General features: G+C 36.5%; 1 long non-coding RNA gene across 2 annotated transcripts in view; it reads right to left on the bottom strand.

Moving 5' to 3' along the window:
• The window catches only part of LOC133258254 (uncharacterized), a 45,004-nt gene that overhangs the window by 18,513 nt on the left and 14,838 nt on the right, over positions 1-11,653 (bottom strand). For both annotated transcript variants that reach the window (XR_009739884.1, XR_009739883.1), the window contains exons 2-3: positions 8,555-8,676; positions 7,725-7,825 (exon numbers count right to left, since the gene is read on the bottom strand). This is a non-coding gene — a long non-coding RNA (uncharacterized LOC133258254). The remainder of the gene's footprint in view (positions 1-7,724; positions 7,826-8,554; positions 8,677-11,653) is intronic.

Raw genomic sequence — 11,653 nt, 5'->3', positions numbered from 1 at the left:
TTACAAAGTGCTTCCTGTATGTTATATGCTAGGCACTGTTCAAGGCACTAGAGATGCAACACTACACAAAACTGCTACAGAGCAGGACCAGGCAGGTCATCTCACAGACATGATGGGAACAAGAACACAAATATGAGAGTAGCGAGAAATTAAATACTGGGTCTGAAATACTCAAGTAAAAAGTGTTAGTCACTCAGTCATATCCGACTCTTTGCAACTCCATGGATTATAGCTGGCCAGGCTCCTCTGTCCATGAAATTTTCCATGTAAGTATACTGGAATGGGTTGCCATGCCCTTCTCCAGGGGATCTCCCCAACCCAGGGATCAAACTCAGTCTCCGGCACTGCAGGCAGATTCTTTACCATCTGAGCCACCTATGTGCTTAAAGTCTCCAGCACTGCAGGCAGATTCTTTACCATCTGAGCCACCTATGTGCTTAAAAAAAGTGAAGTTGCTCAGTAGTGTCCGACTCTGTGACCTCATGGACTGTAGCCTACTAGGCTCCTCCGTCCATGGAATTTTCCAGGCAAGAATACTGGAGTGGGTTGCCATTTTCTTCTCCAGGGGATCTTCCCGACCCAGGGATTGAACCCAGGTCTCCCGCATTGCTGGCACACACTTTACCATCTGCGCCACCTGGGAAGCCCAAGTATTTATGTGCTTAAATACTAGGATGTTTCTAAATGGGAGAAAGATGTTTGGTGCGCCTTGAACTCCTTTTGTCATTATGGTCAGAATGAACTGCTTTCCCTTCTCAGTTGGTCAGCTCTCTTAGCCTCTTAGATATAACTTTATTACAACCAGAATAACACAAGTCAAATAACTACTACCTACATAAAGATTCCCAGCTGAAGTGTGCAGAGAGCAAAAAGGGAAAGAATGGCTAGTGGAAGTTCAATTTTATGGCTCCTTTTATCTTTCCAGTGGTTACTATCATATATTATCAGTCTCTTGCCAGAAACATCTCCCACTTGGTGTTTGTCTGAGTTGTGATTCAATTCCTGAAAGTTCTGCTCTCCTCCTTTCAGGTAGAATCGCTGAAAGGAGACTCCATGTAAATTCCTTTTTGCTACTGATACTTAAACAGGTTTTCTTTATTCATCCAGCAATACTTCTTTACAGACTGTTTGATGGAAAGTATTCTGTGTTTTATGTAAGCTAGTGGGGAAGAGGATAAGATGGGATGGGGGACTAGGGAGACTACAAGAGGCTGCAATACAAGAGGCTACAATATAAATGACAATTAAGAGCTTGGATTAAATGGGCAATTTTCAAAATGCAAAGGAACGTATTAAGTACCAATGTAGAGAAGTACTAGAAGAACTAACAAGTGTAGCAACTGTTTACCTATGGGAAGTAAAGAAAGAAAGACAAGGGTGCCCACTTTCACCATTACTATTCAACATAGTTTTGGAAGTTTTGGCCACAGCAATCAGAGCAGAAAAAGAAATAAAAGGAATCCAAATTGGAAAAGAAGAAGTAAAACTCTCACTATTTGCAGATGACATGATCCTCTACATAGAAAACCCTAAAGATTCCACCAGAAAATTACTAGAAATAATCAATGACTATAGTAAAGTTGCAGGATATAAAATCAACACACAGAAATCCCTTGCATTCCTATACACTAATAATGAGAAAACAGAGAGAGAAATTAAGGAAACAATTCCATTCACCATTGCAACAGAAAGAATAAAATACTTAGGAATATATCTACCTAAAGAAACTAAAGACCTATATATAGAAAACTATAAAACACTGGTGAAAGAAATCAAAGAGGACACTAATAGATGGAGAAATATACCATGTTCATGGATTGGAAGAATCAATATAGTGAAAATGAGTATACTACCCAAAGCAATTTATAGATTCAACGCAATCCCTATCAAGCTACCAACAGTATTCTTCACAGAGCTAGAACAAATAATTTCACAATTTGTATGGAAAAACAAAAAACCTCGAATAGCCAAAGCGATCTTGAGAAAGAAGAATGGAACTGGAGGAATCAACCTACCTGACTTCAGGCTCTACTACAAAGCCACAGTTATCAAGACAGTATGGTACTGGCACAAAGACAGAAATATAGACCAATGGAATAAAATAGAAAGCCCAGAGATAAATCCACGCACATATGGACACCTTATCTTTGACAAAGGAGGCAAGAATACACAATGGATTAAAGACAATCTCTTTAACAAGTGGTGCTGGGAAATCTGGTCAACCACTTGTAAAAGAATGAAACTAGACCACTTTCTAACAGCATACACAAAAATAAATTCAAAATGGATTAAAGATCTAAACGTAAGACCAGAAACTATAAAACTCCTAGAGGAGAACATAGGCAAAACACTCTCTGACATACATCACAGCAGGATCCTCTATGACCCACCTCCCAGAATATTGGAAATAAAAGCAAAAATAAACAAATGGGACCTAATTAACCTTAAAAGCTTCTGCACATCAAAGGAAAATATCAGCAAGGTGAAAAGACAGCCTTCAGAATGGGAGAAAATAATAGCAAATGAAGCAACTGACAAACAACTAATCTCAAAAATATACAAGCTACTCCTATAGCTCAACTCCAGAAACATAAATGACCCAATCAAAAAATGGGCCAAAGAACTAAATAGACATTTCTCCAAAGAAGACATACAGATGGCTAACAAACACATGAAAAGATGCTCAACATCACTCATTATCAGAGAAATGCAAATCAAAACCACTATGAGGTACCATTTCACACCAGTCAGAATGGCTGCGATCCAAAAGTCTACAAATAATAAATGCTGGAGAGGGTGTGGAGAAAAGGGAACCCTCTTACACTGTTGGTGGGAATGCAAACTAGTACAGCCACTATGGAGAACAGTGTGGAGATTCCTTAAAAAACTGGAAATAGAACTGCCTTATGATCCAGCAATCCCACTGCTGGGCATACACACTGAGGAAACCAGAAGGGAAAGAGACACGTGTACCCCAATGTTCATCGCAGCACTGTTTATAATAGCCAGGACATGGAAGCAACCTAGATGTCCATCAGCAGATGAATGGCTAAGAAAGCTGTGGTACATATACACAATGGAGTATTACTCAGCCATTAAAAAGAATACATTTGAATCAGTTCTAATGAGGTGGATGAAACTGGAGCCTATTATACAGAGTGAAGTAAGCCAGAAGGAAAAACATAAATACAGTATACTAACGCATATATATGGAATTTAGAAAGATGGTAACAATAACCTGGTGTACGGGACAGCAAAAGAGACACTGATGTATAGAACAGTCTTATGGACTCTGTGGGAGAGGGAGAGGGTGGGAAGATTTGGGAGAGTGACATTGAAACATGTAGAATATCATGTAAGAAACGAGTTGCCAGTCCAGGTTCGATGCGCGATACTGGATGCTTGGGGCTGGTGCACTGGGACGACCCAGAGGGATGGTGTGGGGAGGGAGGAGGGAGGAGGGTTCAGGATGGGGAACACATGTATGCCTGTGGCGGATTCATTTTGATAATTGGCAAAACTAATACAATTATGTAAAGTTTAAAAATAAAATAAAATTAAAAAAAAAAAAAAAAGAAAGACAGACATAACCTAAGATCGCAAGTTTGAAGGTTCCAAAATATGTGTTATCACCAACAATAGCCAAGAAATTTGGAAAAAATAGCTTGAAGGAAAAAATGAAACTAATGTCAGATCTAAGCAGGATATCACTAGAAGACAGAGGACTCAAGCTTTCCTGATAACCTATTGGGCCTGTTGATGTACATGTGAAAATCAGTATTATATAAAAAACAGATTGAAACCCTATGGGCTAAAAAGGGAATGCAATAAACAACATCAAATGGCTGTGTATGATGAGGTAGCAATCTTACTTACTTCAATCTTACTTACTTCAATCTTACTTCAAAAGAAGTAACCCGGCTTTGGAATCTTTCCTTCAGGTCAAAGATGCCCTTTACTAAACATTCTCTCCTTTTTAGCAGACCCCTTAGTGAGTGAGAATAATAAACTTAATGAATAAAATTAAAAGACTTTGTTTCCCTGGATTATCTGTAGATAGTAAGTAGGCAGAGCTAGGATTTAAGTCCAGATCTGTTTGATTCCAATGCTACTTTTCTTAACTAATAATCTACTTTGCCTCCAAAAGTTATCTAAAAACAATACATAAACAAACAAATAAAAATTGTTTGGCTATCCTAGATCTTTTGCATTTCTATATGAATTAATTTTAGAATCAGCTTAACTTTTAAGCCTACTAGAATTTTGATTTGAATTGTATTGAACCTTTAGATCAATTTGAGAACAGACATATTAATATAAACCAATGAGTCAGGTAAATCTCTCCAGTTACTTAAGTCATCTTTAATTCTTCTTAGCGCTGTTTGCTCTTTTCAGTTTTTAGGACTTTAGTGCTTTTTTTCAGATTTATTCATAAGAACTTATTTTTTATGCTACTGTAAATGCTGTGTATTTTTCACATTTCCATTTTCAATTGTTTGGTGCTAGAATGTGGAAATATAAATGATTATTATATATTGATTTTATATCCCACTGTCTTGCTAAACTCAAGTTATCCTAGTAGCTCTTCATCAGTTCCACCAAGTGGAAGAGATGCATGATTTATTGTTGTTTAGTTGCTCAGTCCGACTCTGTGACCCTATGGACTGCAGCCTATCACGCTCCTCTGGCCATGGGATTTCCCAGGCAAGAATACTGGAGAAGGTTGCCATTCCCTTCTCCAGATCTTCCCAACTGAAGGATCAAACCCGCATCTCCTGCATTGCAGGCAGATTCTTTACCACTGAACCACCTGGGAATCCTTCTAGATGGATGATTATATCAGTTTTATTTCCTCTTTTCCAATCTAATTTTTTTTTTTCCTTCCTGATTATACTGGTCAGAACTTCCAATACTGAGTAAAAGTGGTAAGGGCAGAAGTCCTTGTATTGTTCCTGATCTCAGGGAGAAAGCATGCCATCTTTCGTCAGTAGATATAAGGTTATTTCACGTTTTGTGCAGATACCTTTTATCTGACTGAAGAAATATCCTTGCATTCCAAGTTTGCTGAGTTTTTTAAAATCAGGAATGAATACTGGGTTTTGTCACATGTTTTTTCTGCATCTATTAAGATGATCAGTTTTTCTTTTTTAGTTTAAAATGGTGAATTATACTCATTGATTTTTGAATGTTAAAACCAATCCTACATTCTTGAGATAAACCCAATAATAATACTATCCTTCTTATATATGGTTGGATTTTATTTGATGAAATTTTGTTTAGGATTTTTCAATTTATGTGTATGAGGAAGACTGGCCTGAGTTTTCTTGTTATGTCTTCATAGTGTTTTGAGTATCAGGGTAATGCTGGCCTCCAAGAACAAGTTTGGAAGTATTCTCTCCTCTTCACTTTTCTGTAAGAGTTTATGTGTAACTGGTATTATTTTTCTTTTCCTAAATGTTTTGGAAGGATTTGTCAGTGAAGCCCTATGCACCAGTTTTCTTTGTAGGAATGTATATATATAAAGTGAAAAGTGAGTAAAGTGAAGTCGCTCAGTCGTGTCCGACTCTTTGCGACTCTGTGGACTATAGCCCCCAGGCTTCTCCATCCATGGAATTTTCTAGGCAAGAGTACTGGGGTGGGTTGCCATTTCCTTCTCCAGTATATAAATTATTTATTTATTTGGCTGCATCAGGTTCAGTAGTTGTGGTGTGGGCTTAGTTGCTCTGAGGCGTGCGGGATCTGACTTCCCCACTAGGGACTGGACCTCTGTCCTCTGCATTGCAAGGTGGATTCTACCACTGGACCACCAGGGGAGTCCCTGTAGGAATATTTTAAACTAATAATTCAACAGAAAAATTACAATTCAGGTTATCTATTTCTTCTATTATATCTATTTCTTCTTGAGTAAGCTTGGTAATTTGTAATCTTTCAAGGACTTTGGCCATTTCATCTAAATTGCTATTGTTGTTTGCCTAAAGTTGTTCATAATATTCCCTTATTATCCTTTAAGTACCTGTAGAATTTGTAATGATGTCACCTCTCTTATTCCCGATTACCAATCTTCCTGATATGTGTCTTATCTTTTTTTTTTTTCCCCGACCAGTCTGGCTAAAGGTTTATCAGTTTTACTGACCTCAACGAACCAAGCTTTCATCACACAGATATTCTCAATTGATTTTTGTTTTCCATTTCACTGATTTCCACTTCAATCTAATTTATTTCGTGATTTTTTTTTTTTTGCTTCTTTGTGTTTAATTTGCTCTTCTTAAGTTGAGGTCATTGCTTTGAGGGTTTCTTTTTTTGGTATACTCTAATACAGGCATTTTATTTATTCAGAATTCGATAATGTATTTTTATTCTCCTTCAGTTCAAAACACTTTCTGATTTCACTTTTGAGTCCTTTAATCAATAGATTATATTTGTTTCAAAATATTAGGGCTTTTCCAGTTAGCTTTCTGTTACTGATATCTTATTTAATTCCTTTGTGGCCATAATATACTTTGCATGATTTGGCTACTTTAAAATATACTGGGACATATTTTATGACCTAAAACAGAGATCAGAAAACTTTTTCTGTAAAGGGTCAGGAAGTAAATATTCTAACCTTTGCAGGCCAAAAACTCTGTCAAAATTTTTTTGTTTTTCCAAGAAACCTTTCAAAATATGAAAACCATTCTTAGTTCACAGGGCAATATAAAACCAAGCTAGATTTGGCAGTACGGCTGATAGTTTGCTGACCCCTGGCCTAGAATATGCTCACTCTGGGTAAACGTTTCATGTATACTTGAAAGGGAATGTGTATTCTGCTATTTTAAGTGGAATGTTCTAGGAAATCAATTAGGTAATATTGCTGGATAGTGTTATTTAAGTTTATTACATCCTTGTTAGGCTTCAACTTTTTCAAGCAATTATTAAAAGAGGCATACTGAAATCTCTGACTATAATCGTAGATTTTTATTTTTCTCCTTGCAGTTCTATCAGTTTTTGCTTCATATATTGTGAACCAACTGTTATTTAGGGAATAAACATTTAGGATTGTTATGTATTCCTGATTAACTGGCCCATTTATTACCATGAAATGACACTCATTATCTCTTGTAGTATTTTTCACTTTGAAATCTTACTTCTTTTGCTATGTTAATCTGGCCACACCAGTTTTCTTTTGACTAATGTCAGCATCAGCATGGTATTTTCCATCCTTTCATTCTTAACATTGTTTTGTATATAAAGTGTTTTGCTTTTATCCAATCTGATAATCTTTGCCTTTTAATGAGGATTTTTAGATCACTTACATTTAATGTGATGATTGATATGCTTAGATTTAAGTCTATCATCTTGCTGTTTTCTGTTTGTTCTATTTACCCTATGTTCCATTTGTTTATTGTTCCTTTTTTCCTTTTTCTGCCTTTTTTCAGATTGAATTTCTTATGGTTCCATTTTTTCTCATTTGTTGGCTTACTATCTAATATTGTTTTATTATTCTACTGGTTGTTTTAGGGTTTATAGTCTGTATATATAACTTATCAGTCTACTTCCAAGTGATATTACACTACTATATGTACAGCAAATATCATACTCTTATTTTTCCCTTCCTGGACTTTATGCTATTATTGTTTTCATATATTTTACTTGTGCATGTTGTAACCCCCATAATGTATTATTTTTTTTAAAACAGTTGATTATCTTAAAAGAGAAGTAAATAGAAAAAAATCTTACGTAGTTACCTTTTCCAGTGCTCATCATCCCTTTGTGTAAATCTGTATTTTCACCTGGTATCATTTCTCTTCTGTCTGAAGGACTTCTTTAACATTTCTTGTAGTGTAGTCTGTTGAAATTTCACTCTGTGAATTTTCAGTTTCTGTAACACTCTCAGTTTCAATGTGGGTAAACATTAATTAATCGATTCCCTGCCATATACTACTATAAATAGCCTTGGCTAAACTGTAGGAGAAAGAACTGAAAATGAATGTATTGTACAACCATGAAATAGCCTAGAACCTTGCCTGTACAAGTCCAGCTTTGGGCAATTGGAACTTTAAGTATTCCAGGGTTTTAAAAGTTGAATAAACTTGGATCATCTTCTAAAATATCTATTTTACTCAGAGATTTTGAAAAAAATTATAAGCATTATATTTATATTAACCATAGGACTATTATGGTATATAATGTACTTTCATTTTAAATTTAAGACACAGTGCAAAACTAAAGAAAATTTAAAAAAAAAAAAAAAGAAAATTCTATCTTGGGACCCAGATTTTGGGGCAGGTATTCACTCTTCTCTGCTATTAACCAAACTTTTGTGGAAAAGTCTGAGGAGCAGTGACTTTGATATTATTCGTGATTTTTTAAAACCTTTCCTAAAATTGGATGCTGTCAACAAATGTAGGTTATTCATAGAGATTTTTATTTAATTTGAATATGTATTTCTAAATTGACCACTATATCCTGTTATTCAGCTCATGAATCATTTCTTATTGTACTCATAAAAAATATACTTGATTCCAAGTTTTTAAAACACCCATCACTATTCCCATGAAGGAGAACTTTTACTTACCAGTTCTCACTTTGGCTGGTCAGTGTGCCTGCATCAATCATAACCTGCAACATTGTCCAATTTTCTGATTCCAGTCCAGGACAGAGTAAGAATGCACATAAACAAGCCTGTTAGAAATAGGCCTAAAATAAAGATAGAAAAAGTGTTAGTCGCTCAGTCACATCTGACTCTTTGAGATCCCATGGACTGTAGCCCACCAGGCTCCTCAGTCCATGAAATTCTCCAAGCAAGAATACTGGAGTGGATAGTCATTCCCATCTCCAGGGGATCTTCCCAATTCAGGGATTGAACCCTGGTCTCCTGTATTGCAGGCAGATTCTTTACCATCTGAGCCACCAGGGAAGCCCAAAAATAAAAAGGCTCATTATGAAGACCTACCAGAAAATCCAATTCTAAGATTGCATTCTAAGTAAATAAGTCAAAAATTTAATTATTTTATTGTTCCTTTTAGCAGTAGAGAAAAATTGGCAGGAATCAATAAAGACTCCCAAATAAGAAACTGCGTATTTTACAACCTAATATTCTATAACAGAATACTTATTCAGTCATTAAAGTATATTATAGTTGAATACCTTTTCCTCAGAAATACATATGAACAAAAAACAGGTGTGAAAATTTATTCACTCCAGGTACTCCCTTAACACCTGCTTTTTACCTTTTATAATCTCAATTCTCAACTATTCCATTTTCCTTCAAACCACAATCTTTCACGTACCTTCACATCATTTCCTATCCAGCCTAGATTCCCAGGCTCATCAATCTCTCCTGCTTATAACCTTGCTCCCTCTCCCATTCTTTATAGCATGTATTATATTTTTACTCAAGCTCACCTATGTGTTTATCTTTTTTGTATCCTTTATCAAAAAAAAAAATCAAAAGTATCAGCCATGAATCTCCATTTCAGTCCCACAATTTAAGTTACACATGTAACCATCTTTGCCTCCTCTCTAATCTCAGAGGAAGAAGTATTCTTCCTTTTCTTTTCCAGCTCAGTTCCTCTACTTACACCCTTGATCCCGTATCAATATTGAATATTTCCTCATCTCTTAAGGTCTTGCTTTACCTTTATCCCTCCTATTTTTTTTAATCCCTTCTGTTTTTAATCTCTCCTCTCTGCTGTCTCTTCCTCACATTTTATAAATATGTTAAACTCTTTTCACTGTAGAATCTCCTCCATCTTTTAACTTCCTCCCTACAACTATCATTCTTTAATTCTATTTTGAATAAGAGATGAAAAGTTTTGGAAATTCCCTGGCAGTCCAGTGGTTAAGATTCAGCGCTTTCACTGCTGGGTCCCTGGGTTTGATCGCTGCTCAAGGAACTAAGATTCCTCAAGCTGCATGGCGTGACCAAAAAAAAAAGAGAGAGAGAGAGCTGAGGAGACTTGGAATAATATAAATTTAATATAACCTCTCTCAATTTTAATATACTTTTAAACTCAACACAAACAGAATTCTGCCTCCATCAGTACACTGAATGTGCACTGCAAACATTCTGGCAAACAATACTAATAACAAAACTGCCGTCTTGTTTTTCAGTTTATTCCACTCGTGTTTACTGTCTGACCCTCCTGACTTCTTTCCTTCTGAATCTTCTCGCCCAAGGGCTTCACAAGCACAGCTCAGTTGGTGCTCCCTTCCCTTCCTCTGCTATTTCTTATCGGTTCTTTATCTTCCTCCTCTTAATTTGTCCATTTATAATGCTGGTTCTCATTTCCTCTCCATATATTCCATCTCTGTGAGCAATGGCATCCCCTGATTTTAACTATCACCTATTTAATGATATCTGCCTTCAGCCAGGCCTTTCTCCTCAGCCTGAGACACACAGATGCCGAGCTCCCTGGTGAACTTCTCTAAGTGGATACCCCACTGGCATTTAATCTTCCATATTCAGTATGTCTTTACTGAGTTCCTCATCTCCCTCCCCTTTCCTAGTTTTCCATTTCACACTTTTACATATATACACATACATAGAAGCCCCATTCCTCCTCCATTTGTCTCTATTCCAGTAAAACTGTACTGTACAAACAAGTTGGGGACTAGGGAGTCGTTCAAGACTCTTATCTCTATTCCAGGCATAACATCCCAGCACAAAATCTCATTATTTCCCTCCATGGCTATAAAACTACACAAAAATACTTCCATTTATTTAAAAAATAAAAGCACATTTTCTAACACTCCCTCTAGTATTTACACTATGGAACAACAATCATGTTATCTTAGTAGCAAACCATGAAGGTTTTATGTTGTTATTTAGTCACTAAGCCATATCCTTATCCTGGTGGGCTGCCGTCTATGGGGTCGCACAGAGTCAGACACGACTGAAGTGACTTAGCAGCAGTAGCAGCAGCAAGCCATATCCAACTCTTTGTGACCCCATGGACTGTAGCCCACCAGGCTTCTCTGTCCATGGGATTTCCCAGGCAAGAACAATGGAGTAGGTTGCAATTTCCTTCTCCAGGGGATCTTCCCAACCCAGGAATCAAACCCAGGTCTCCGACACTGGCAGGCAGATTCTTTACCACTGAGCCATCAGGGAAGCTCTATGAATGTTTATATAGAAATATATATAGCTGGCACTACTTCCAGAAAGCCTTGTTAATACCCCTGTACCTAATGGTAGTTAGCACACAGCAGTTATTGCTTAACTCTCTGTTCATTTTTGAATAAAGTAAATGTGACATATTTGAAGTTATCTATAGTAATGGTTAAGCTGCATTTTACACGGTTCAATAAATGACAGGACTCATATACTATTTTATAATTAGGGAGGAAATGTTCAAAAGTAAGTTCCCAGATCCAGTTTTAAGGGCAAATAAAAGTTATACATAAAGTATCTTTACATCAAGTAATTTAGAAGAAGCTTTGAACTTTATTATAATTAACAAAGCAAAGAAGAACTAAAAAGCCTCTTGATGAAAATGAAAGAGGAGATTGAAAAAGCGGGCTTAAAACTCAACATTCAGAAAACTAAGATCATGGCATCCGGTCCCATCACTTCATGGCAAATAGATGGGGAAACAGTGGGAACAGTGACAGACTTTATTTTTGGGGGGCTCCAAAATCACTGCAGATGGTGACTGCAGCCATGAAATTAAAA

The sequence above is a fragment of the Bos javanicus genome, chromosome 12 (genome assembly GCF_032452875.1).
Source record: "Bos javanicus breed banteng chromosome 12, ARS-OSU_banteng_1.0, whole genome shotgun sequence".
Taxonomy (NCBI): Eukaryota; Metazoa; Chordata; class Mammalia; order Artiodactyla; family Bovidae; genus Bos; species Bos javanicus.
Note: the sequence above shows the minus strand (reverse complement) of the source record. Positions and strands in the feature narration are given on the sequence as shown.